At 47.4% G+C, this 25785-nt stretch overlaps 1 long non-coding RNA gene across 2 annotated transcripts in view; it reads right to left on the reverse strand.

Annotated features, from left to right (window-relative positions):
• LOC121917054 overlaps positions 1–25785 on the reverse strand; it is a 69072-nt gene that overhangs the window by 17877 nt on the left and 25410 nt on the right. For both annotated transcript variants that reach the window (XR_006100946.1, XR_006100947.1), the window contains one exon: positions 19583–19812. This is a non-coding gene — a long non-coding RNA (uncharacterized LOC121917054). The remainder of the gene's footprint in view (positions 1–19582; positions 19813–25785) is intronic.

Here is a 25785-nt window from a genome sequence, read left to right on the forward strand (position 1 = left end):
ATGGAAACACTTTCCCTGCCCATTTGCAGACTAAAACCCATCCTTCTCTCCTTCTCCTTGCAACCAGAGAGACACCAGTTTGGGGTTCCCCCCCCCCATCTGCCTTCCTCTCAGGGCCCCACCTGTGGTCAGTGGGGTTTGGTGGGCCATGGGAGGCCTTTCGCTTCATTTCCAGCTGCTCAGGCTCATTAGAGGCATCTAAAAATAATACCCTTCTCTCCAGCATTATATGCTCCCGTCAAAGCTATCACGGCCGTTAAAAACAGATTCAACGCACATGATTGGCACCAAACGTGAAGAAGGGGGCGAAACCCAAATGCAGCGGGGTGAAGCGGAGAGTGTTTTGCAAAAGGTTTTACTGCCAAAGGCCAAAGAACCCCTCCTGCTTTACTTGGCAATTTGGTGGAGGGTTTTGCAATCCGGGTGAGAGCCCATTCCCAGCAAAGGACAGCCTGACCCAGGGTTCTTTCTACCTTCGCTCCAAACAGGCTTTGCAATGCCATCCCCAAATCTGCTTTGACTCTCTATTGCCATGATGGACTCATCAAGTTTGCCACCTATACCTAATACACAGAGCTTACTGTTCCTAGCTAAAAAACAAGCAAGCTCCAGCCTTGAGGTGGAGCAGATGTACAACTGCAAGGCAAAGTATAGGGTGCACAGCCGCAATGCACAATGCACAACCATAATGCAAACTATAAGATATACAACTGCAAGGCAATGGATAAGACGCATATCACAATGCAAACTATAGGGTGCACAGTCACAGTGCAAAGCATACAATGTACAACTGGAAGGCAAAGTATAGGATGCATGACCGCAGCACTTAATGCACAACCCACAACTTCCCAAAGGGTAAGGCATAGAGGAACACTCTGACTGCACAACCCCACTTCTGCCCTGCTGTACATGGAATATATCCATCCCTATGTGGCCTTGCATGCAACTGATGTATGTGTATAGGTACATCTACATGATTGTAGCTGACATGGCTCCATCCTACAGAATCCTGGCACCTGGACACTTTGACAGAGAAGGCTAAAGACCTTGCAAACAAACCTACACATCCCAGGATTCCATAGGATGGAGCTACAATACTTAAAGCGGTGTCCAGCCGCATTACTTTGACCATGTAGATGCTAACCATTGGGTATTGATACTGACTGGGAAGTGAGGCAAAGATGGCGCTTGAACAGCAACAGCCCTGTTTGTGTTTTGCTTCATTGACTCCTGATGGGAAGCAATATTTTTTCCTTGTTAAAAAGCTTCCTCCAAAACAGGGATTGTTCAGCCTTAAACAATGCGCGCTCTCTTTTGGTCTGAGCCCATGGGGTCCCATTAGCTGCCCCACAGAGGCTCGCCCCATGCTGAATCACCATCCATTCCTTTGTATTCCAAACACTTGCACATGTCTGTGGTTCGCTTCTGTTGCTGTTGTTTCTTCCATCTTCTGCGCTTGCCGGGGGGGGGGGGGGGTAGCAATGGGAGGCATTTGTTTTCAGCCAAATAATTAATTATCAGAAATGATAGTAAACACATTTCTCTCTTTCTCTCTGACCCATATTCTACTTTCTCGGCGCTCAAATACAAACCTCCCATCGATCAAGGCATCTCTCAGCCCAGCAGTGGCCAGTGATGCCTGTGGAGGGGGCAGCAGTTCATCCATTTTATATCCTAATATTACAAACATTAAAGGAATGCTTTTAAAGGGGTATAGGGCCCAGTGCCTTTGCAGTTGGGGCTAAAACCTGGAGCGAATGCCCCCGCTCTGAACAAAGAGGGAGGATAGGAGCCAAGGCCACTCTGCTGCCTTCGACTCGGTAACTATTATGCTTTAAGCCGCCAGGAAAGAAGTACTGGCTGAGAGTGCTGCCTGTGTCTTTCTGCAAGCAAGTTAATGGCACTGGCAGGTCATGCATTCTGCATTCTGCACTCTGCACATGCCCTGGATGACCATGACTGTCTTGCTGTGATGGGTTATGGCCAGTCTGTGCCTGGTGGCAGTTCTGGTACTGTTTAGAGTCTGATGGCTTGATACAGAGATGTTGCAATATTGCAATATCGCAGGTAAGCAACATGACTGCAGACCGTGATCGGCAACCCTTGCTGGTTTGTGCTTGGAGCTGGGTCCAACGACTGCTTCCCTGTGTCAAAAATCAGAAAGGAACCCAGCATCCACATTTACCAATTCTATTCAGTCCTTGCAGGTAACAACACGTTTGATGCCAAGCTTTGGCGTTTCAGTGAGAGACCTGATTGCATGGTGCCACAGCTCACTATCAGGGTAGAGTTGCACAAGGGACTCCGTGAGCATAAAGCTGTGCTCCATCTCTTTGATGCAGGAACCTGGTCAATGCGGGAGAGTGTGCAAAGTGACACACTCACATCTGCGAGGACTTTTCGGCCCCCGGGGAGGCTATTTTCAACTGCGGCGTCAAACTCGCCTCCGACTCCTTGCCTGGTTGCTCCAAGGAGGTGGGAAAGGTGGGAAAGAGGAGAGTTCCTCGCCGCTGCAACCTGACAAGTGAGTCACATGCAGACAGACATCTGTGGAGCCCAACGCAAAGTGACTCAGGCTTTGGGAACGGCAGGTATCTGTTGGAGGAAGGTGTTTGCAAGGAAGAAAAAGAGAGAGGAGATCTACTCCGAAGCAGCCCTGTCCTGTTTGCGCTGATGAGTCACTTCCCTCTCCCAGGGCATGCGGAACATGACAGAGGCAGGTGCTGCGCATTCTCGCAGGAGAGCCCTCCCTGCTATCTCACACCTGCTGCTGTCAGCAGAGCGACAATGTATTGTGTAATGGTCTCTCTCTCTTTGTCACTCTCTCGCTCTCCATTGTGGGCTGTGAGCGTTTCTTCTTTGGAGGCGTCACAATCACACTCACAGCACAGAGCTGCCTGAGTGATCTTCTAGAGAAGGAGTTTGGGGGGAGTGTGGACTGTGGGCCACATAGGGCTCCCATAGCAATAGCACTTACATTTCTATACTGCTTCCCATTGAACTCAGCACATTCTAAGCAGTTGACAATCTGTAAGCCTCCAACAAGCTGGGTCCACATTTTACTGACCTGCAAAAAGATGGAAGGCTGAGTCAACCTTGGAGCCATGCGGAAATCAAACTCATAACCTTGTGGTCACAGGGTCGACATTTAGCCATTGCGCCACCAGGGCTGCCATCCACGTTTGTGACCCACATGGGTACACCCCTAAAATCTCCAGACCAGCAGCGGCATCCGACTTCCATGCAGGCATGGACTGGAGCCATTCAGGCTTCTTGAAAAGAGCTCTCCAAAGTGCTCACAATGTTGAGAACGGAGCCTCTTAGCCACATGAATAGTAGTTCCCTTGCATCACACAATGGTGTCTGTTTCACACTATAATTTAATGGCTTGCCGTTTTCCCGCAGGTGAGCCATAATTACCGAGAATTAAGGAGAGGCGAGGGAAAATGTTCCTTTCAATGAGATTCCTCTGGTCCCTGCTCAAGCTTTCCTTTAACTCCGTTCAAGGCGGCTGCTCTTCTTCCTTACTCCTCTGAGTCATTTCTGACACCGTTTTTGGGGCCTCCGGAGCTCCCCTGCATCAAATGGGCTTAATAGGCTGCCAAAGCACCCTTTTCTTGCTGTGAGGTTGTCCCTTCATGTCCTGGTTCTCCGACAGTCATTTCACCTCCGGGCTGGTTTTCTCCTGACCTTCCAGATTCCCCGCCGGCATTATTAATTCAGATTTTTCCTTTGATGTATCGCTGCTTTTAATATGACCCCATGAATGCCTATTACTAGAGAATGGGGGAAAGTCTCCGTTTTGATTTGGAGCAAAGAAGGGGGGGGCAGTATTATTAGGAGATCCTTCCGTCGCATCCATTTGTGAGACTTATTCAATTTTACAGATATAAATAGCACATCAAGGAAATGAGTTCGGAAAAGAGACACGCAAAGGCCATCCAGCCTAACCCACTTCTACCCATGAAAGCAATCCCTGTGACCAATGGCCATCCAGCCTCTGCTTGAAAACCTTCAAAGAAGGATTCCTACAATGGTATCCTTGGAAGGGATCCCCAGAGAGCATATCCAGTCCAAACCCCATTGAAACCTAGAGCTGGAAGGGAACCCCCCAGGGGCCATCCATGGAGCCCTGAAGCCCTACTGGTGCAGTAGTTAAATGCCATTTGTATCCACTGCAGCCATTCATAGCCACAAGGTTGTGAGTTTGGTCCCAGGGACTCCAAGGTCCACTCAGCCTGGCATCCTTGCGTTGGTCACTAAAATGAGGACCCACCTTGTTGGGGGCAATGAGCTTACACACTGTAAAATGCTAAGAGAGTGCTTAAGTGCACTGATAATGCGGAGTAGAAATGCATTTGCTATTGCTATCCAGACCAATCCCTTTGTGCCGTGCAGGAATACATAGAACCCTAGAGCTGGAAGGGATCCCAAGGGGTCATCCAATGCAACCCACCTCTTCTGCCAGGCAGAAAGGCACCCTCCAAGCCCTCCCATCCAGCCTCTGTTTAGAAACCTCCAAAGAAGGGGACTCCATCACTCTCCGAGGGAATGACTTGTACCGCCTCCACTATCTATTCCAGCTAGATGGAATGATAGGTGCATGAACAGAGAAGCAGAGAGAGATGTCTGTAAGAGCAAGACTTAAGGAATGAGCAGGAATCCTGGCATCACCCCATCCTTTGCCAGGGAGAGAAAGGCAGCCCAGGTGAACTCGCACTCAGGCTCCTTCCCCTTCGCCATCCCTCCTTCTCGCTCTCTCCTGTCTCTTCCCATCAACTCATGCTGTTCCTCCTTCCCTGGATCTCTCCGTCGACTTCTCTCCAGATAGAGATAGAGGCATCCTGATCCCCTCCAGCATTTTAACCGTGAAAATAATGGGCTTACTCTCGTTTCCCCACTGAGCAACAAAGCCATTACACATCGCTAAGGGCTCCCTTCCATCTGCTGCTGCCTTCATTGACGCGGCCGCCATTGCCGGGCCAACTTTCATTAGGAAGCTAAATTAAAAGAAGATTTCCCTTCCTTTTCCGTACCAGATGTACGGGGGTTTGCGGGGGGGGGGGGGAGGATTGTCCAAAATGTCTCGTTTGCATAGGGAGGAGGGAAAGTGTGGCCTTCCAGACGCTGTGGGACTACAACTCCCAGAAGCCTTAGCCGGTGGTGAGGAATGCTGGGACTGAGATTCCAGCAATGAGGGTTCTCTGCCCTCAGGCTTACAATCTAAAAAGACACGACACAAAAGGAGAAGGGAATGGCGGTGGGGAAGGGCATGAGGTCCAGTGGTTATTCTCTCCCTCTAAGGCCTGGACCAAGGCAGATGGACTAGAGGGAAGGCTCTCTTCCTTCAGGCTAGCCCTGGTGGAGCTGGGCCTGCCTGGTCACTCCCTCGCAGGCCGAAGGATGGCAGTTATCATGGAGGGAGGGCTCTCTATCTTCAATGTTTTCCCCATCCCTGTTATTGTGAGGCCAAGGCTGGCACCTTCCATGCCAGTAGGTCTGTGAATCCATTCCACATTTTAGCCTGGATAATATCACATCTAAAGGGACTTCCGCGTCTTAAACTGTACTATCGGGCAGCATGTTTGGTGTGGTTTCAAGAATGGGTGACTTTAGGACTTGAGACTTGATTGGAAGTTTGAAAGTAGGAACTTGAGACTGGAGACTTGACTTGAAAGTTGCCTTGAAAGTACTTGAAGCTTGACTTGAGACTTGAAGAGAGAAACCCATGACTTGACTTGAGACTTAAGGGTAGCACAAAACAACGCAGTGAACATCAGAACATGGCCGAAAGAGATCACCCCTTCCTTTACCACCAGAGATCCTACCAGAAGGAGCCCTGTATCACCCCAAAGTGTAACTTTCTCATGTCCTGAGTAAATGAACCTGAGTAAATAACCCTAACCCTAACCCTAATCCATTTGCTCTGTGCTTCTGGCACCTTGGCGGTGTGTTTCCGTCCTTTCGCGAACCACTCCGCCTTCGGATGGGAGAGACTAATAAGCCGTGGTGCAAATGAATTTCCGTGTGAACGGATGGCCTGCCAGTTTTTACTTTTGCAGGACAACTGTGGCACACATCCCAAACATATGGCTCCGTCCATCACTTGGGCAGGTCCCAGCTGCCAACCACCTGGAGACGAGACTGACAGCTTTCTCCGCCGCGCGCTGGGCAAACCTTGCCAGGTGATTGGCCATTAATCAAAGGAGCCATGCAGTGACCTCTAATGCGCTGGCTCCAGAAGGATCTAATGCTCTTCTCATCTAGGTCGCCCGTCTGAGTCGCAGAAAGGAGCAATTCGGTGGCCAGATGTCCTCGCTTCTTGCTGGTCACTTCTGTTTTATGCAACATGTACAGGAGGGACGGAGATGCCACTGAGTTGACACCTGTTTGCAAATCTGAGATCTAAATCTTTCCTTGATGTCTGTTTCCTTCTTGGAACAAATGATTTCAAACCGTTTCAACCCCCAGGGCGAGCTTAGGAGCATTCAGAGGGCGCTTTGCAATGATTATTTTCCTTTGCAATTTGGAACTCCTGTGCTTGTGCCAAGAAGCTTGGCACAGATGGGTCCGCGCCATGTGCAACCAATGCCCCAACATGTTTGTTAAAAATGCAAAATGAAAATGGACATGGTACAATGTTTATGTAGTATAGACTGTCTCTTGTACAAAATGGATGGCTCCACAAGTTTTTGTGGTTTCTTTTCTTCCCCCCACAAAGAGTTCCCAAATGAAAAATCTCACAGGACGGACCACTTCGTTGGTGGGATTTGTCAAGAGATCCATTGGGCTTTGCAAGGCCTTGCACTAAATCTGGCTGGGCTTTCCGTCTTTGGGCTTTGCCTGCCAAAAGGACTGCTTGGAAAGAAGAACCGGAGCTTGCTTTTGGCCCATCTAGAGCCATTAGCCGGCTGATGATTCAATGCTTTTCTGCTTTGCCTTCCTAAATTGCAGGACAATGGAGGGCGAGGGGCAAAGAACCCTGGCAAGAAAATGCTGCGCCAAATTATCGCTCTCTTTGCAGGCGGATGATGGGCAGATCTCAAATTGAAGCAGATGTTCTTCCAAAGCCCATTTACTGGGCATTCAGGAAAGGATGTTAGGGATGCTTTCCAAGTTGTGAAGGAAACATGGCAATTTCAAGGGGGGGAAAAGAATAATATGGGGAGGAGGAGAGTGAGATATCAAGAAGAAACTCTGAATATTTCCCACAAATGTTGTTAGTGCTTGAGGAAAAATCTGTCCCTTCTTCAGTGACTTTCAACAAAATCTTCACAGCGGTGGCCGGTGGTTCCTATGAATCCGCTCTGGGTTTGAGTCAGAACTTGGAAAGGGCTTAACTCAATTTAGTTTCCATATTGACTGGAGTCCCGTGGGTTCATCCCAAACAGAGTAGACCCATTGACTCAGCTGTCGAATCAGGAGTCCAAAGATGTAGGTAAAGCCAACCGGTTCAACAGCTCTTCTCTAGCTGGGACTAATTTATTTGGGTTCAGCAACTTGGGAATCTCCTTTTAACTTTCGGATATAATCCCAGAGCGGATTTGTAACTCCACTGACACCAAAGCAATTTAAATCTCCTTTACTCCTTTAACCCTCCCTTCCTCCTTTGCGCTCTCCATGCTACTTTTTGTAACATGGTAAGTTGTTTTTTGCCAGGTAACTTGGCTGCATCCTCCCAAAGCAATTCATCAGAGACAGTCCTTATAAAAAGAAGCATCACTTCCAAACCTCTGTCTGGGGAGGAGAGGCTGCTGGAGTTGTTTTTGCCCGTCTTTGTGACCGCCAGAGAAGGACTGAGGAGGACTCTGCGCCTTCTTACTTGGAGGCGATCAATGGACTCTCTCCTTTTTATGGGTGAACAAGCATCCAAGCGTTCTGTGAAAGGCCAGGCATTGACCTTTTTAAGACAATAAGCATGCCAATAAATACCAGCTGGCTCCAGGAATGCTAAACAGGTCGAGGCAAGACCTGCATTCGGGATGACTGGATCCTGGGCCCTTCCATTCAATAAGGATATCGACGGCTGGAAGGCATCCAGCGAAGGGTGACCAACTTGGTCAAAGGCCTGGAAACCATGATTTACGAGGAAGGATGGAAGGAGCTGGGTATGTTTTGCTTGGAGGAGAGAACACTGAGATATTCTGACATGATACAGCCACCTTGAAGTATCCGAAAAGATGTCATGTAGAAGATGGAACAAGTTTGTTTTCTGTTAGGATGCAAGTTAAATGAGATTTCAGCTAAACATTAGGAGGACCTTCTTGATTGTAAGGACTGCCTTTGTATCTCCATCTCTGGAATCTCCTCTTTTAAATAGATGTATAAATGGCAATCATTCAGGAGCTACTTCATGACTGTAGGTTGGATTCAATAGCCCTTGTGATCCATTCTGGTGCTACAATTCTATATGAATCCCCATAGAAAAGGCGCCCAAATAATGCCTCTGCTTTTTCCCAGGGCCTTTAATGCATCCGCCGCTGTTTCGTTTGCTCATTTCCTCCCCTAATGCTTCTCTCTGTCTTCCTCTCAGTCTTCTCAAACAGCCATAAAATGGATTTTATGCTGTTTTTATTATATTCGATAGTGGCCTTTTATGCCAAACTCTTGGGGAACAATTTAAAGTTATCTTCCTCCATTCATTATTTATTAGAGCTGGCATTGAATATGCATCCATAGACGTTTTCTGGGCAAAATGGAGCATTTAAGGGTTGGGTGAAGATTACTGAGCTGTTTCCTGAAAGCTCCCTACATTATGCTGGTTTCCCGTTCCGTCTTTGTTTCCCTCTGAGGGCTACATTTTTTGGACTCCAGCTCCCAGAATCCCCTGCTCAGGCAGGAGAGTTCTGGTTATTTCTGCCCTTCATGTTGATGGTTCCAGGCGCATTTGTTTCCAATGCTGTGATCAGCCAAGGAGGCTCTTGGAGGTCACTCTGTCTGAGGGTTACTGCAAACCAAAGCCAAGGTGATAACAGTTAACAACAACAACCAAAGCTGCCCACGATCTGGAGAAGCAAAAGCCAAGAGCCGGCTCTTCAGAGTGCATTCCCTCCACGCCGAAGCTTACCAGCGAGACATAAAGCCAAGAAACCATTTTTCTATTATTATTATTCCTTTTGCAAACCAAGAGGAAGATGCAAAAGTAGGTTAAGGAATCCAACAGTTGCTGGCAGATGAAAGGTGATGTTTGACGACTCGACGGAGGCCGCTTTGAAAGGGATCGCTTGTTTGACTAGACGAACAGCCTCTTATTAGCTTAGCCCTCTTCTGCCTCAGCTGCTTAGAGGCGGCTAATGCAAAAGTCAAGGCTTCCCTCTCCTTCCAAACAAATCTGCATTCGACGCGAGTATTTATCATTCATGGGGAATTATCCACTTGCAAGAGGCACTTCCCCAGAGGAGACTTTGCAACGGAGGACAGGGCCAGCACTAGCAGACATGCCAGAACTAGCCGGAGGGCAAAAGGAAAGCTCTGATTCGTTTTTGTAGGGGTAGCAAGGTTTGTAAGATGGTTATTTTGGGACACATCAGAAATATACATGTGATGAGTCTACACTCGTGTTGAAAGTTACACTGACTCTCCATCAATGACTATTTTCTTCTTGTGAGCTCAGGAGATGTGTCAAAAAGAGGGATGGGATGGGGAACTCAATCATCTGGAAGGGAATTGCGGTTTCGTCCCACCTTTAGGTTGCGGGAATTAAGAGAGCAAACCAAGCAGAATGGGAAACCCTGCCGTTCCGTTGCAAATCGACTCACAATATTTCTAGACATCATCCTTTCAAGCTCAATGGCTCCCCAAGGGAGCATACAATAAAAGCAAATCCTAAAAATTCACAAGCGGTCTAAATCTAAATATAAAAACTAAGCCGATCAAGGAGGCAAGGAAGAATGAGGGAAGGATGAGCTGAAATGAGCTGAGGAAACGTTTGCACCCCAAACCCAAACCTAGCAATGCTACCTTTGTGGACTACATGGCCCAGAATCCCCCAGCTAAACTGGCTAGCACTTGCCATGCTGGCTGAGGGATGCTGGGTGATGGAGTCCTAAAATGAGAGAGAATCCCAGGTTCTCGATTTTGGTGAGAAAAGTGCAAGCCCCAAAATGGCCTCCAGGAGTTCTAGATCAGACACGTTTTGTTCTAAATCGCACCCCATTTGGGCACATTTCTCCATTCTACTGTGTAGGGTTATCCCATTTCTGGAAGCCTTTCTTCATCTGCTTTCTTTGTCCAGAAGCACCATCCAACTCTTAATCCCATCTCATTTCCCACCAATGAGGGAGAATCCCATTCCCTTGACCTTTCCAAGCATGTCTTGATAAGAACCCAGAGTTCCTCTACTCCAGTTTTGGCCAGTGGCTTCCATGTCAGGGGAGCAGAGTCTGGATTGTACCTGACAATCTTGTCTTCTGACGACTTCTCAAGCCCTGCTGGATCGTCCCTAAAGGCGACAGGGAGTCGGTATTCTGTTTCTGGTGTGCCCCAGAAAGACGAGCTTCAAATGGGCCTAAAAACGGAAGGAACAAAAACTTTGGAGAAACGTGGCTCTCATCTGTCCCTCCGACTGTCTTCTTGAGGACTACAAACCCACTCTTTGTTTTTCCCCATCCATTTGTCAAAGAACCATCCAAACAAGCTTTATTTCTGTGCCGCACAAAGGCCAGGGTCTCATGTCTGGTTGCAAGAAGGAGGCCGACTTCAAGCAAATGAGACACACAGAGAGGCAGAGATGGAAGCGACTCAAATCTCTTGCTTTGGTCTATCTTCCAAGGCCTCCGTCTCGTCTTTTCCCACTGAGGCCTGGCCTCACGACCTCGAGGTCAGCGCCTTCACAATTGAATTGATTCCACTGCCTGCCTTTCCATCTTGTTTTTCATCCTCAGCTCTCTCTCATCCCTGAGAAATGTTTGCAGAGAGGTAGATGGAAAATGCAGTTATACCGAAGTCAAGCAGGTGGCTGAAAATCCAGCCAAAGCAGACTCATTCGAAATAGCTTCTGCTCAGAGGGAGCCAAGGCTTTCGCTCACCGCTCTCCATCAAACAATCTTGGAATACCAATAAGAGTCCATGGTTTCCCCCCCCCCCCCCTCTGTAGTCTATCTCTTCCTTCCAGAACTGCCTCTGTTTTCTTTGACTTCAACGCAACAGGTCATTGCAAAATGGTGCCGCCGGCAGCCGAGAACACACTCTTTTAAACCGCCGCTAATGGCTCTTCTCCAGCTACGATCATCTTTAAAAGGGCTGAAAACAGGAGCCAAAGAGCAGGTTAGGGTTAAAAAGAGATATCCGTCTCTCCAGCTCAAGAGGATGCTCAACCCCTTCTCTTTGCAAAGTGGTTATTTCCTTTGATCGCCCATTCCCTCCTTCCCCGCTTTCCCCAGGTAAGAAAGCAAAGGGATATATTTCAAGCCATATCTAATTCGAAACACAGGTTTGCCAGGGTCACGGGATGAAAGGGAGGCATTAATCTCCGACGTCCCTCTCTGCAGATCGCTGCGTAAATTTCACCCCCTTCGACTGCTTTTCGCTTGCACACACACAGCTTAGGAAGGGAGAGCGAGCGGGGCTTCCTTGCAGCACAACAACGCAGAGAGGGATGTATCAAAATGAGACATTTACAGATGTAAACATTAAACTCTAATTGCAGATCCCTCCAGGACCCCCGAGAGCCTCCTAAATCAATGACCTGCGCCACGCAGCAGAAGCCACATTTCAGCAGCTCCGGGGGGAAAGCGTTGCGTCTCCGGCTCTTTCCCTCACCCTCAAGTCACAGCTGAAAAACACAATTAGAGCAAACGCGTCCCAGTCTCTCTCTCTCCCACATTCTCAGCCCTCATTTCTCCCTTGGATTTTTTCCCTATCTCTGCCTGACTGGGTCTTGTTGCTCAAGTGGAAGTGATCCCTCCGAAATCCCACCTTGCTGTGTTTTGGTGTGACGTCGCTCACTTTTCGATGGAGAACGTTGTGCTTGTGGTTTGTCGGGGTCTTCGGTGGTCTTAGTTTGATCGCTGGGTTATGACTCTGGATACCAGGGTTTGAATCCCTGCCCAAAAGGCAGTCTTAGTCAAGGCACACTTCCTCAGCCTCAGAAAACCCCAGGATAGGTTCACCTTGGGGTTGCCATAAGTCGGAAATGGAGGCACACAATAACAATTCAGTCCTGGAAGAAAACACCTTCTGTAGCAGGACATGCGCAGCTGTTAAGACACCAAGAGGATTCTCATCTAGGGCTTTCCCCTCTCATTCAAATCACTGGTGTGCAATGTGCTACAGAGACACACAGACACACAGGGTCAGAGCATCAAGTCCTTCCAAGTGGCAGGAATTGGGGTATTGTGGTCCATATGGTCAAGCATTGTAGAAGAGTTGTGGGTGCTGGATCCTTCTATGTTTGCTTGCCTACCATCTCCAGGACTGATTCCTTGGCCATGTCTCCTGATGGAGAAAGGCAAGGAACAACAACTGGTCAAAACAGAGCCACAGACCGCATCCATTTCCCCTTGTGTAATGTTCATACTATGTGTCTGTGTGTATGAATTCCATAGGACCATGAGTGTCCATGTGTGTCTTTCAATACCGATCCACTTTGCAGCCCATTTCCATCGGAGAGCTTCCAACTCCTGCTTCCTTTGAAGCCGTCCGCAGCCATGTTAATGGCGCTCTAATTACGGGGATGGAGTTCTCCGTTTTTCGACATCCATTTATTTTTCTGTTCACAAGTTTAATGGTGTGTTTCATTTTATTATTGCCTCTCTCCCTTCTTCTTTTTTTGGTTTTAATTTTATAAGGCATGTTTCATTACATTTGAATTATGGCAGCCGGGGAGGAGAAATTAGCCCATTAAAAGTGACAATGATAACATCTTTGGAAAGAGGTTTTCGGTGGCCCTCCTGGCTGAGCCTGGACTCAAGGGAAAGAAGCCAAGGTTGTCCACATCAGGAGGAAAAACTGGGGCCAACAATGCATTGACTATCAATCGTGAACATTACTGTATTATTATTATTCCTCTGCTTCTTTCTTGATGCCTCTTCTGAGCTGGAAGTGGCTGCAAAGCCAGGTCTCTCCAAGACTTTTTTTGGTACTAAAAGCTAACACTGTTGTTGTTGTTGTTGTCGTCGTCGTGTGCCTTCAAGTCATTTTATCCCTAGTTGGGGGCATGATGGTGTGATGGAGAATCTTGACCAATCCATTTATGAGATGACAGTGACTGTTTACATAACTCTAAAGCAGGCTTTGGGATAAAGGTTTCTTATACTTAGACTCAGCCCTTAGTCAAAATGGAGACTGCAACCAAGAAATCAGAAGAAGACTTAAGACTTGGAAGGGCCATCATGAAGGGACTAGAGAAGGTCTTCAAGTATAAAGATAGAGCATTGAATATCAAGGTCAGGATTATCCAGGCTCCAGTATTTCCACTTTTTATCGATGGTTGTGAAAGCTGGACAGTGAAGCTGAGAAGAAGAGAATCAACACATTGGAAACACAGTGTTGAACTACCTTGGATGCAGTAGATCTTGTCTGATCGGAGAAGCTAAATAGAGTCTTTCCTGGTTAATATCTGGATGGGAGATCACCAGGGAAAACCAGTAGGCTCTATTACAGAGGAAGGAACTGGCAAAACCACCACTTGGCTACGAAAAAAGCCTATGAAATTCATGAGGTTGCATGAAGGCACATAAATGCGCATGTTGGAGATGAGTTCTAGGGATACACTGAGCATCAAAAAGACAAATGAACATCTCCTAGACCAAATCAGGTCTGAGTTTTCTATAGAGCCAAAGATGACAATCCCTACTTTGGACACAGCAATGCTCAGTAAAGTAGATGGAAGCAAGATAAAAGGGAGAAGACATTACGGATGAATTGTCTCCACCAAGAAAGCCATTGAGTTTGCAAGATCTGAGAAGGGCTGTGGATAGCCGGGAGGCTCTTGGGGTCTCTCCTTCATTGGGCCACCATAAGTTAAAGTTGACTAGACAGATAACAATAACTACAGCAATAACAGCAACACGGTGGATACAAGAATACCGATCTTCTCCATTGGCTCCTTTATAAGCTGGATCCACTTCAACATCTTCAACTGTCCTTATCCTTTTCTGGAAATGAGCAAGGATTGGCAGTGGGTTTTTGGCGTTGGGGAAGTCCTTGCACACCCCAAAAACTGTCTGCGGTGGACAATCGTCTTCTATAAGGAAAAGTGAGGTCACTTTGGCTGAAAGAGGAACAGATTTGGAAAGCTGCATGTCAATTAAAGCGGTACAAAAGAAGCTAATAACGATAATCCGTTCAACAGAGGAAGAAAGGAGGAGGAAGAAGGGAGGGAGGGAGCGATAAAACAACCCTGCGGGATGGATACAAAAGAAGGTGGGGTAGAACCAGCAAAGAATTGAAAAGAAGGATAAAAGGAGAGGCGCCAGCAAAAGGAGGAAGCGGATAAAGGGAAACGAGAGGGGAGATAATATGATATTCAGTTATGAAAAGGCAGAAGCAAATGAGAAAGGAGATTAGAAGGAAAGAGAGCAGCAAAGAAGAGAGATGGGAAATTTGGAGGCATAAGCTGTGAGATTACTAGAAGGGAGAGAAGAGGAGGGAAGAGCCTTGTTTTGAAGCAGGATAGTTCCACAGCCAGAGCTGAATTATTCATGGCAAAGGCCTGGGAGTATTGCTGCGGCTTGGTTTTCTTTCCCAGGCAATGGTCCCTCCCAGGTTAGACAAGGAAGGGACATTCAACAGGTGCAGTGCATACCCTTAGAAGATTTCCAGGCGGAATCGGTTCAGGGTGTTGCTTTGGTGAGTTTGCAAATATTGTTGTGGAATTCAAAGACATAGGGCTTTATCATACGGGGTTTTTCGCAGCTCTGATCTGCAGGCCCAACGAGGAGAATCCACGCGATAACGTGATGTATTATCAGACATGGTTGCTTTCTATGGGAGGTCGTTCCAAGGGGGATCCACAGTCACTTCGGAGTGACTCCTCATTTGTGTGAATTCGGTAACAAGCGAATTCATAAAAATTGTTTCCATGCTCACTTTGATTTCACTTCACATTGGTCTGGTGTGGAAGATCACCCCGACCTCACCCACAGTGACCCCCTGCCGCCTGTCCCATCATCCCCTGCCTGCTCCTTCACCCCGATGAAGGATGACAGCGTCCAGAGCCCCACTGAGCATGCGCAAGGGTGCCAGTTTGAATCACTGAATCCCTCTGGTGTGGTAATACAATGTGCTCCTGTTCCGCTTTGCCCAAGTAGAGGCCACAGTTTCCTTCCTGAGGTATGATAAAACATCACGTGAATTGCCTTGGATCCAAAGTGACTCTGCTTCGGAAGGCCTTTGAATTAGAGCTCCTGTTTCACGTGTGATAAGGCAAATAGCCTTGTTAGTCTGGAAAATCTCAGGCGGTCTCTAGACAGAAGTTGGCTGGGGATCTCTTTAGTTGGCTCTCCCTTCATGACTAAATGGGGTTGAACTATATGGCCCTTCCAGCTTTATGATTCGGTGCTTCCATTATTCCATGAATTGGAAGAAGGTTGGAATGAAGTCTGTTTGTCTGTCCGTTTATCCATCTGCCCATCCATCCATACACACACAGAGAGAAGGATATGGACGATCATTCTTGGGTTTCGTTGTGTGTTTCTCTAAGCCTAACATCTCCCACATTTCTGCTTCATGGCAGTAGCGGCCCACGTTGAGTCAATAATCGATACAACTCAACCGGTTCTGGATGCAGGCAGAGGAAAAGACGATATAATGCCTGGCCACAATTTATGGGGGGCTTTTAGTGTGCCTTGTTGGGCATGAGAAATTAAGCGATGGTTTAATACATAATGGGACCCGACTCGAGCAGAATGCAGAACATGTCCACAAGAGAGAGAGGGAGAAAGCGAGGGTCCGCATTCATTCCCTAAGAACGTTCTACAAATAGTCATTAAAACCCTTGCAAGAGATCTGCTTTTTGAAGTCCTCCTTTTGCATTGAGTTGTCAGAACCAGGACAAAGAGGAGATATGAAGCTTGGACTCAGACAACCAAGAGGCAACAAAACAAGACGCTGGTCATGTCCTCCATGTTTCTCCCTGCGATGTTATTTCCTTCATTGTTGTCCTTTGGCAAATCTGGTCAGACAAGGAACAACGGGCAGCTTTCACACTGAGAAGGTTTAATCCATTCCAGGTTTTAATCTGAGTTTTAAAGGAGACATCCAAAGTGCTAAGCTGTGCTTTATAGACGACAGCAAAGTTTTTGATCACGCAGATCATGGGAACCCACACTTTGTTCCACGATTTCTGGTTGTCCTGATGTTCGGTTTGGTCTACCATCCTTTCCTTGCATCTCCAAATATGCGCTGCAGGGTGTGAGAGTCAATAACGCCGCTCTTATCGGTCCTGACTGAGGATTATGTTCTGACCTTTCAGTCGTGCTCGCTTAAGCCTCTGATATGTTCTAATGCGATTGTTAATGTAATGTCACAAGGGCCGGCGATTATGGTTGTTGTGTTTTAGGCCACTTAGTGCTTTGAGCCCAATGTACAGTGAAACACAAGGCATGCAAATGAATTGACTTACTGTCTGCGCTGCTGGAGCAATGGGGTGCCTCTTAGGATGAGCTTCCATGCTGTTTTTCTTTGGAGCCCTGATCCACACGCACACCATGCTGCAAAGAGGGTAAATTCTCATCTCCATGTGCAGCAGTTAGTGATCGGACTGAAACCAATGGGCCCACATTCATCTGTTGTCTTACACACAGGCATGTTCCTCCACTGGCATTTTGAAGAACAACTACATCCAGCTCAAGGTTTCAGAAGCAGAGTTGTGTGTAGATGTTCGCCATGTGTTGCACATGGATGCACAGTGATGCCTAGTGTTCACGTTGCATGAGTGAGGTATGCTCAATCTAAATGCAGACAAGCACACTGATTTAGCATTTCCATTCACTAGCAAGGCAGTGTTGTGTAAGCTCATGGCCAATGCCATACATGCGCATGAAACTCCACATCCTCCCATCACCCAGCGGCTGTCAAGCCCTACTACAGGTCCCTCTCGCTATCACTTAGATGGAGGAGAGAAGCAATCCCCACTCAGCCATGGAAATCCACTGGGTGACTTTGGGCAAACCACACTCTCTCAGCCCCAGAGGATGGCAACAGCAACCCCTTTCTCAAGAAACTTGCCAAGATAACCCCATGACTGGAAACGACTCAAAGGCACACAACAACAACAACAACCATCATGTCACCCCTTAACCTTCTCTTGTCCAGGCTAAACATTCCCAGCTCCCGAAGCCGCTCTCAGAGGACTTGGTGGTTTCCAGACCTTCCGCCGTTTTGGTCACTCTCTCTGGACATGCTTCAGGTTGCCAACGTCTTCCTTGGATTTTGGTGCCCAGAACTGGACACAATACTCCAGGGAGGTTTGGCCAAAGCAGAACTGAGTAGGACTATTACTTCCCTCACTCTAGACACAACACTCCTATGAATGCAGCCTAGAATCACATTGCTGGCTCATGTTCAGCTTGTGGACCCCAAGAGCCCTTTCACAAGTCGGTGCCCCATCCTATATCTGTGCCTTTCATTTGTACTGCTCAAGCATAGCATCCTACATTCCTCCCTTTGGCTTGAGGCAGCCAAACCTCTCAGATGGTCCTTGTCCCACAGAGCTGGACTTTCCATCCCATCCTGGCCCACTTTCATGGATGGCCAGCACCTGCAAGATCCCCTCACTTGAGGGTCCAGATCCAGAACTTGGCTGAGGTTTGGAAAAGCCTCACCTGCCAATCCAGCTGGTTTCTTTCAAAAGGAGGAGGAGGAGGAGGAGGAGGAGGAGGAGGAGAAGTATCAGTTCCCAATTCTATGGTTATTCTTCCCCCAACACTGGAAATGGAGCCAGGCTTATGCAAATACCTTCCCTTTGTGTGACTGATTCAGTTCCACTTGGAATCTGAGTCCTCAATTTCAGGGATCTAATCACTGCCTTTATCCACCCACCCGGCCCCCAAACCTTCCCAAACACACTCCTGTAATTGTCTGCCTGCAACAAGCAGAAAAGAGAAAGAATGGAATTCTTGTGGTGTATTCTAGTACCTCTCTCAATAGCCTCTGCAAATTGGGGGAAAGATAGAGAGAGAGACTTGGCGAGAGGGTTTTTTTGCTCTCTCCGTGTGAGAGACAAAGAGGGTGGTGGTGTGATGCTTCTGAACATGATTGCATCCTATGACAAAACTGTGCAGCGGGGAAGAAAAATACCTAATTTCATTGCCAGCACAATGCCATCATTATGGCCGTAATCCAGTCTAAATGGAGAGCGGCACAGCTTCAGTAAATACATTATTAAAAAGGAGACTCTTAAGACTGGAGCTCAGCTGGGGCTCCCGATATTAGCTTCCAACCTCTCCAGCAAACACTCCAGACTCAACCAACCTTGAGAAGGGGGTCTGGATCATTAAGAGCCCGGCTGGAGGGAAGAAGGGGGCCGCGGGGGGCTTTGCTTCTGCAAAATATGGCAGTGTGGCCACCTGCGGACCCCAAGGCTGGTTTGTGGGCCTTGAAACCCACAGACCCTGCAGACCACGCTGTTCCTGCCCTGCTAAGAAGGAGGGAGTCATTCTTCCCATTCTAAGAATTCACCTGATAGAATCATAACATCTAAGAGTTGGGAGAGACCCCAAAGACACCCAATCCAATCCCCCCTTCTGTCATGCAGGAATACACAACCAAAGCACCTGAGAGATGGCCATTCAGCCTCTGTTTAAAAACCTCCAAACCTTAAAAACCTTCCAAATGAGCCAAAACGTGGAAGAGACTCATTGTCCCATTGACCTGGGGGCCACCAGCCATCGCTGCTCCTATGGTCCCAAGGCTCACCCCAATCTGAGCTATATTGTCCATTGCCCTATATATAACCAAGCGCAGCTCGAGTCTCCCTTATCCGGAAATCTAATACCATAGGCTCCAAAATCCAAAACTTGGTTTCATGAGGGGAGCTAAGATAGTGCCATCTTTGTGTTCCAACGGTTCAGGGTACACAAACCTTGTTCCATGCAGCAAATTATGTAAAACGTTGTATAAAATGACCTTCAGGCTCTGTGTATACGACGTGTATGGAAAAATATGAATTGTGTGTGTAGGTTTGGGTCCCATCTCCATAGATATCTCAATATATACATACATTCAAATACAGGTATTCCAAAATCCAAAGAAATCTAAAATACATTTTGGATAAGGGAGACTCAACCTCTATTATTATTATTATTATTATTATTATTATTATTATTATTATTATTATCATCCGAACCCTGTTGGTATCTTACGTCTTTGTAGTAGACTTACATTTGTGGGCATTAGTACTGGGCAGTATGTCCGGTCAAGGGCTGCTGTTACATTACTATGGAGGGAAACCAGTGACCGATGGATGTTGGCGAAGATGAATCGGTCTCCTGCAAGAATTGACTTTCCATCTGACAGACTAATGCAAAAAGTTTCTCAAGCCGCTCTTTTATGGCCGCCGGTATATCAGGGCCGAGCGGAGGCAAGCTTGTCAACTTAAATAGCTCTGTTCATACATGATAAATAAAGAGAGAGGGTCTACCTTGTGCAAGACCAGATCCTCTGCGGGGGGAAGGAGGGTGTTCTTTGCCTCTCTGGCCCTGGATTTATGGCTGAGATGTTGGATGTTGCTTTTTGTTTTGACAAAACGCTGGTCTCCTCGAAGTTGCTGGAAGTGAGCTCTGTAAATCAATAGCAGCAACATGCCGGGTAAATCTTTGCCAACCCTTTTGTGGTCTCCAGATCTGGAAGAGCGATGGCTTCTCCTTTGTACTGGGGAGGAAACAGAGGACATGCATCAGGAAAAAAATGTCTCTCTTTTCCTCTTTCCCTGCCCCCAAGAAATGACAAGAAGGCAAATATTGCTTTTCCTTGAAAGACGCAAGGTAGAGCCCCCATAGCAACGTTCAAAAGAGAAAAACGAGGGGATGGAGAAGCAAAGGAAGGAGGCAGAAAGCTACCAGGAGTGTGCATGGCAACTTGGCCAACCTTCCCTCTCTCCTTCTGACAAAGAACCTTTCCAGACCATGAAAAATCCATCTACCCTTCCAAGACTCAGGCGCCGGTTAAACTGAGGGTGGGCTATTGGCCCAAGCCCCAATTTTCTGCCCCTGGAATTCTGCACAAAGGGCCACAAAAACCAGAAACAGGGGTTGAAGGTCCCCCAAACATCCCTAGACTGCGAATTGTTAGGCTGGAAGTGGCATTCTTGGCCTTGCAGCTGAAGATCACACCCAAAACACAGCCCTTGGCAGCTGGAGACCCAGCACTCATCTTTCATCCTGTCCAGTCTTCAGGACTCAAAAGCAAAGGGCGATAAAACAAAGACCTCAGTTTCCTTTCTTGGAAGGTCTTTTGTTTAAAGGCTCCATTTGGGGACTGATGGCACAAGAGAAACCAGGGAAGTTTCTGGAAAGGACGACCCGATCTCCCGCATCAGCAAATGCAACAATGATGACAGAGTTCCCTCATCAAAGCCAATGCTGCAGATTTTGGGTGCTGTAGAGGAGACACCTCCAAGCCCCCCGGCCAGGGAAGGCTTGGGTGGGCTTTCCCATCATGGCAACAGTGAAATGATTGTGAATGCATCTTATTGAATAGGGAGCAGTTATGGAGCCATAACTCTAGCTCAGTGGGTTCCAAACTTTGGTCCTCCAGATGTTTTGGACTTCAGCTCCCTGAATTCCTGACTGTTGACCAAACTGGATGAGGCTTGACGTCCAAAACACCCAAAATTTGGGAATCACTGCTTTGGTGATGAATCCATAAATAATCTCTCCAGTTTATTTCTGTCTCCTCTATCCTCCTTCCATCACTTTCACAACAGTGAAGGTTGGGGGTTCCCATGTAAGTGAAGCAGTGACTCCAGGTTTTGGTGAGCTTTAAGAGTCCGTCACTAGCTGCAAGAGGCCAACAGAAGACACCAATGACTAGCTGGGTCTTGTTGTTGTTGTTTCCCCTTCCCCACACAACCTGTGCCTGTATTTTCCCTTGCCGCCGGCTGCATCTTCCCTGACAGAGAGCCACGACCCGGGGGGAAAAAGATGAGGTTTTTATAGCTCTCTGCAGTATGCAGTTAATAACTCTCAAAGGCTATAGATCCAGGCTGTGCCGGGGGAGGCGGAGAGAGGGGGTCCTGGAATAATTCACTGTAAAATATGACTTTTCATTTATCACGCTGACACATAATAAATACTTTCCTAGTGAAGTCTGGGAACAAGGAGAGAGGGGGAGAAAGAGAGGAACAAGCCCAGGCCAAAGCCCATACATTGGGGTGGGGACAGTGCCCAAAAAGGTGCCTGTTTTATGGCCCTCAATGCCCTCCAGGAAACCCAGGGTGCTTTTGGAGCAAAGGGGGAATCGCCCTTCTTGCAATCACTCAGAAGAAAACCCCATAATAGATTATAAGGTTGCCAGAAGCTGGAAATGACTTGAAGGCAAACAACTGTAGTCAGGGCTAGCAATAAGACTGGTGTTTCCACAAAAGTCAAGTCTACTCCATTCAGTTGCAGCAGCCAAAAAACCCAGCCCCGACCGACTCAAGTGAGAACATAACATCCATCAACCACCAGATAAAACCGTGGCTCCTTTTTGCCTTTCCCCAACCCTTCTGATCGACCGCTGGGGTTCTTCCTGTCAGGAGCAGTGGAGATTTATTTGGCTGGGATTTATAAGAAGCTTTGGAAAAGATTACAGGGTTTGGTCATGCAGTCGTCTCAAGGGCAGCATCACAAAAAAGTGTGGAAGCATATTAAACTTGTAGTTGGCAGACAAAAGCAAACAGGAGGAGGGATGGAAGCCACGAAACTAGAACTGAGGTCTCAAGTTTGCAAACTGCTGTCCATGCTGATCTGGTTTCAAATGCAGTCCGGCAGGTTTGGGTTTTGGACTGGGACACTGGGAGACCAAGGCTGAAATGCCCCCTTGGCCATGGAAATTTGGAAACCCACCAAAAGACTTTGGGCAAGTTCCACTCTCTCAGCCTCAGAAGTAGGCAAAGATAACCCCCCCCCTCAAGAAATCTTGCCAAGAACATCTCATGCCAGGGTCACCTTAGACTAGTCTCCATAAGCTGGACATGATTTGAAAGGAGGTCCAGTGGGTAACCTTGAGCAGGTTGCCAGGAGCACTTGGCTGCTCCATTAGAGTCTTGAGACATGTTCAGATGAGCTCAGTTTGAGAGCTGGCATTGCCTCCTTTGGGCAGAATGGACTTGAAAGAGAAAGGCCTTTGCCCTATGGGAAAGCCAGTCCTAGCATCAGTGTGTGACTGTCAGTGTCCAGACCATTCAGTCTCTGTTCAAAAACCTCCAAAGAAGGAGATTCCACCAAGCTCTGAGGCAGCAGCACCTTCCACTGTTGAACAGCTCTTAGGAAGGTCTTCCTAATCTTTAGGTAGAATCGCTTTTCTTTTCATTTCCATCCATTGCTCCGTGTCCAGGAAAACAAGCTTGCTCCATCCTCAACATGATGTCCTTTCAGAGATTTCCACATGGCTCTCATGTCACCCCTTACCCTTCTCTTCTCCAAGCTAAACATATCCAGCTCTCTAAGTCTCTCCTCAGAGGGCTTTGTGGTTTCCAGAGCTTTCCCCATTGTGATCATTCTTCTTTGGACATGATCCATCTTGTCAACATCCCTTTTGAATTCTAGCGCTGAGAAATGGACCCAATATTCCAAGCGAGATAGAGTTCCTGTGGTTTGCATCCATTGTTCTGTATCCTAGTCTCTGGAGTTGCAGAAAACAAGCTTGCTCCTTCTTCCATGTGACAAACTTTCAATGATGTCCATCTGTATCTGGCCCATATCTGCACCGCTTGACATTAATATATCCCTATAAGACCCACCTGATATCAACATGTCCATATAGAGACCACCTGGTCTCCATATCAGCCCCACTGAAGGTCTGGATCTGGCCCACATGGATGATCCTGATGGCAGTGCTTGCTTCCTCATTGAGAAATCTGGTGGTGGTTCTTGCCTGATTCATTCCCATCCGCCTCCGTACTGAAAGGCCATGGGTCTCCTCTCCTGAGACTTGGCCCCAATAGTTCACCTTCTCTTCTGAACCGTCTGGATGCTGCACCTTCATTTCCAGAAGAAGCCGCAACGCTTCCCCCTTCTTTTCAGTGGAGATATTTCGGGATCTCGATATCCAATTCACTAATGGTTCATAAAAAAACTAAAAACCACCCTGTCACTTCTACATATATATTTTTTGTTAATTAAAATTGGGTTTGTTTAGAGGAGGGAGGGGGGTCGCATTGCATTCTGGGAACCCTGCCAAGCAAAACCGCAACAAGCAGCAATTAAAGGAAATTAGCATCAGCGCATCCCAAATTATATGAATGGGTGGCTCTGAATGCAAGAGGTTTTTCCTCTTCGGTCTTCTCTTCGTGCTCAGATTGTAAGGGATAAAAAGCCCCGATACGGGATTTGAGAGAGCTCAAAATTTCATTGCAAAAGTGCTAAGGCTGGAGAGGAGGAGGAGGAAGAAGAAAGAGGGACCAGAATTGGTGGCATTACAAGGAAACAGAAACCACAATCTTTTCTTGAAGACGTGGATTTTGGTGGCATCTAGTGGCTCCCATGTCATTGGGGCAGCCATTCTGTTCTAACCTGGATGCTGGACCTGTTTAGTAAAGCTAACTTAGTACCTTGGACAGCCTAACTAACCTCCAGGCATCGGATTCCCTTCTGAAGCTAAACAGTGTCAGCCCTGGTTAATACTTGGATGAGAGACCGCCAAGCAATACCAGCTGCCCTAGGCTCCATTTGAGAGGAACTGGCAAAATCATCTGTACGTATTCCTTGCCTAAGAAAACCCCATGGGGTTCATGGAGTTGACATAAATCAACACACAACTTGAAGGGATATATATGCATGCATACACACATAAGGCACCAGATCTCATGTAATCTTGGAAACTAAGCCTGGCCAGCCCTGGTTAGGACTTGGATGGGAAACCACCGAGGGATACTAGGGCTTGCAGACCATACTTCAGAGGAAGGAACTGGCCAAACCATCTGTGAGCAGTCCTTACCTAAGAAAACCCTAGGAAAAATCCGCCAGGAGTCAACAAGGAACATAAAGGCAGACATCGCAATGCCTCCAAAGGCACCACATTTCCCATCTGATCGTGGGTGCTAAGAAGAGTCAGGCCTGGTTAGTACTTCGATGGGAGACATCCAAGGTACTTGAGGCTCTATTTCAGAGGAAGGGATAGGCAAAAACATCTGTGAGATTCCTTCCCAATGAGATCCATGGGGTCACCATAAGCTGATGGGTGACTTAAGGCACATTTGCGCACACCTAAATACCCCAAAGGCACCGGATTCTCTCTGGTCTTGGAAAGTAAGCAGGGTAGGATATGGTAAAAGTTGCAGTTCTGGAGTTTTGTGTGATTACATTTAGACTTCTTTGTCTGCAGCCACAACAAACTACAAATCCCAGGATTCCACAGCATAGAGCCATGACTATTAAAGCATTGTCGAATTGCATCCGTTCAACAGTGTGGGTGCAGCCAAAGTCTGGACTTGGTGTCATCCTATATTCACCCCTGTTTTGCCCTGCATTGCCAGCTGTATCTTCCTCATCTCTGGCAAGCTAAGCAATGGTGGGCCAATGGCCCCCATGCCAACAGAGCAATAAAGAGCTTGGGAAAGTTCCTTTTCTGGTGAGAACTCCCAGAATCCCTTGGTCAGCATACTTTTCTTGAGTCAGACAGCAGCAGCTTGACCGAAGCCCCTCCATAACCGACAGTCTCATTAAGGTGTTCGAAACTGCTGGAACGGACAGATAAAGCCGAGAGAAGAAGAATAGGAGTTGTGGAAGATCAGGCAGATAAATTGACTCCTTTTGTAACTGTCTGGGATGAGATCGGCCGTTGTTATAATCCCCCAGAGTGCAATACATCTTCCTAGAAGCGATGGTATTCTTCCTTGTTTGTTTCTCAAAGTTATATGCCATCTTCCTGCCCCCGAATGGCACTCAAGCTGGAGAACACCGGCGCTATTCAAATAAAACCAAATGCAATTAAAGACCAAACCAGGCTTTTAGAGAAAGGGGGAGAAAAACAATTTTGAAAGGAAGCAATATAACTTCTCTCCGTTGAAATCCAGTTTAGATGCCAAAGGACCGGCTGGATAAAAAGCTAGGAGTTGCACATTCTCTGCTGCAGCCGCAGGGCTATTCCTTGACCAAAATGCAACATCAACACCTTGGATGTCGATAAAATCTGGGATGGATTCCCTGCCCCAGTGAACTGGGGCCCAGCAGCCATCGCTTTCCAAAGCAACATCTCCTTTTTTAAAGTGTTCAGTATTTCCATGCCTTTGGATATGGAGGCTTCCTGCAGGGGTGGCAACAGCCTTTTTCTCTCCCTCTCAGCAGAAACATGCCAATCTCTTGCAAGACATGGACCCACCATGGAGACCCGGAGGGAGGGGTGGTTAAAAAAAGACACCTTGATCCCTGCAAGTTATTTCTCCGCCGTCCTTCAACCTACAGCTGCTTCAGCAGATAAATGAAACGGCGTATTCCCTCAGGAGACATCATCCACAAAACACCGGGGGAAGAAAACAGAGGGGACAATAACCTCCCGCGTCCTTATCAACAGGCAGCTGCTGGAAAAGGAGGCATGCTTACATGCTCCGTTCTTCTGGGGATGAAAGAATATTTGTCATTATTCATTCCCTGGCCCCCCCAAAATATAGGTTTCCCAACGTTTGGAAACCCCATTCAGGAA

This window comes from Sceloporus undulatus, chromosome 11 (assembly GCF_019175285.1).
Source record: "Sceloporus undulatus isolate JIND9_A2432 ecotype Alabama chromosome 11, SceUnd_v1.1, whole genome shotgun sequence".
Classification (NCBI taxonomy): Eukaryota; Metazoa; Chordata; class Lepidosauria; order Squamata; family Phrynosomatidae; genus Sceloporus; species Sceloporus undulatus.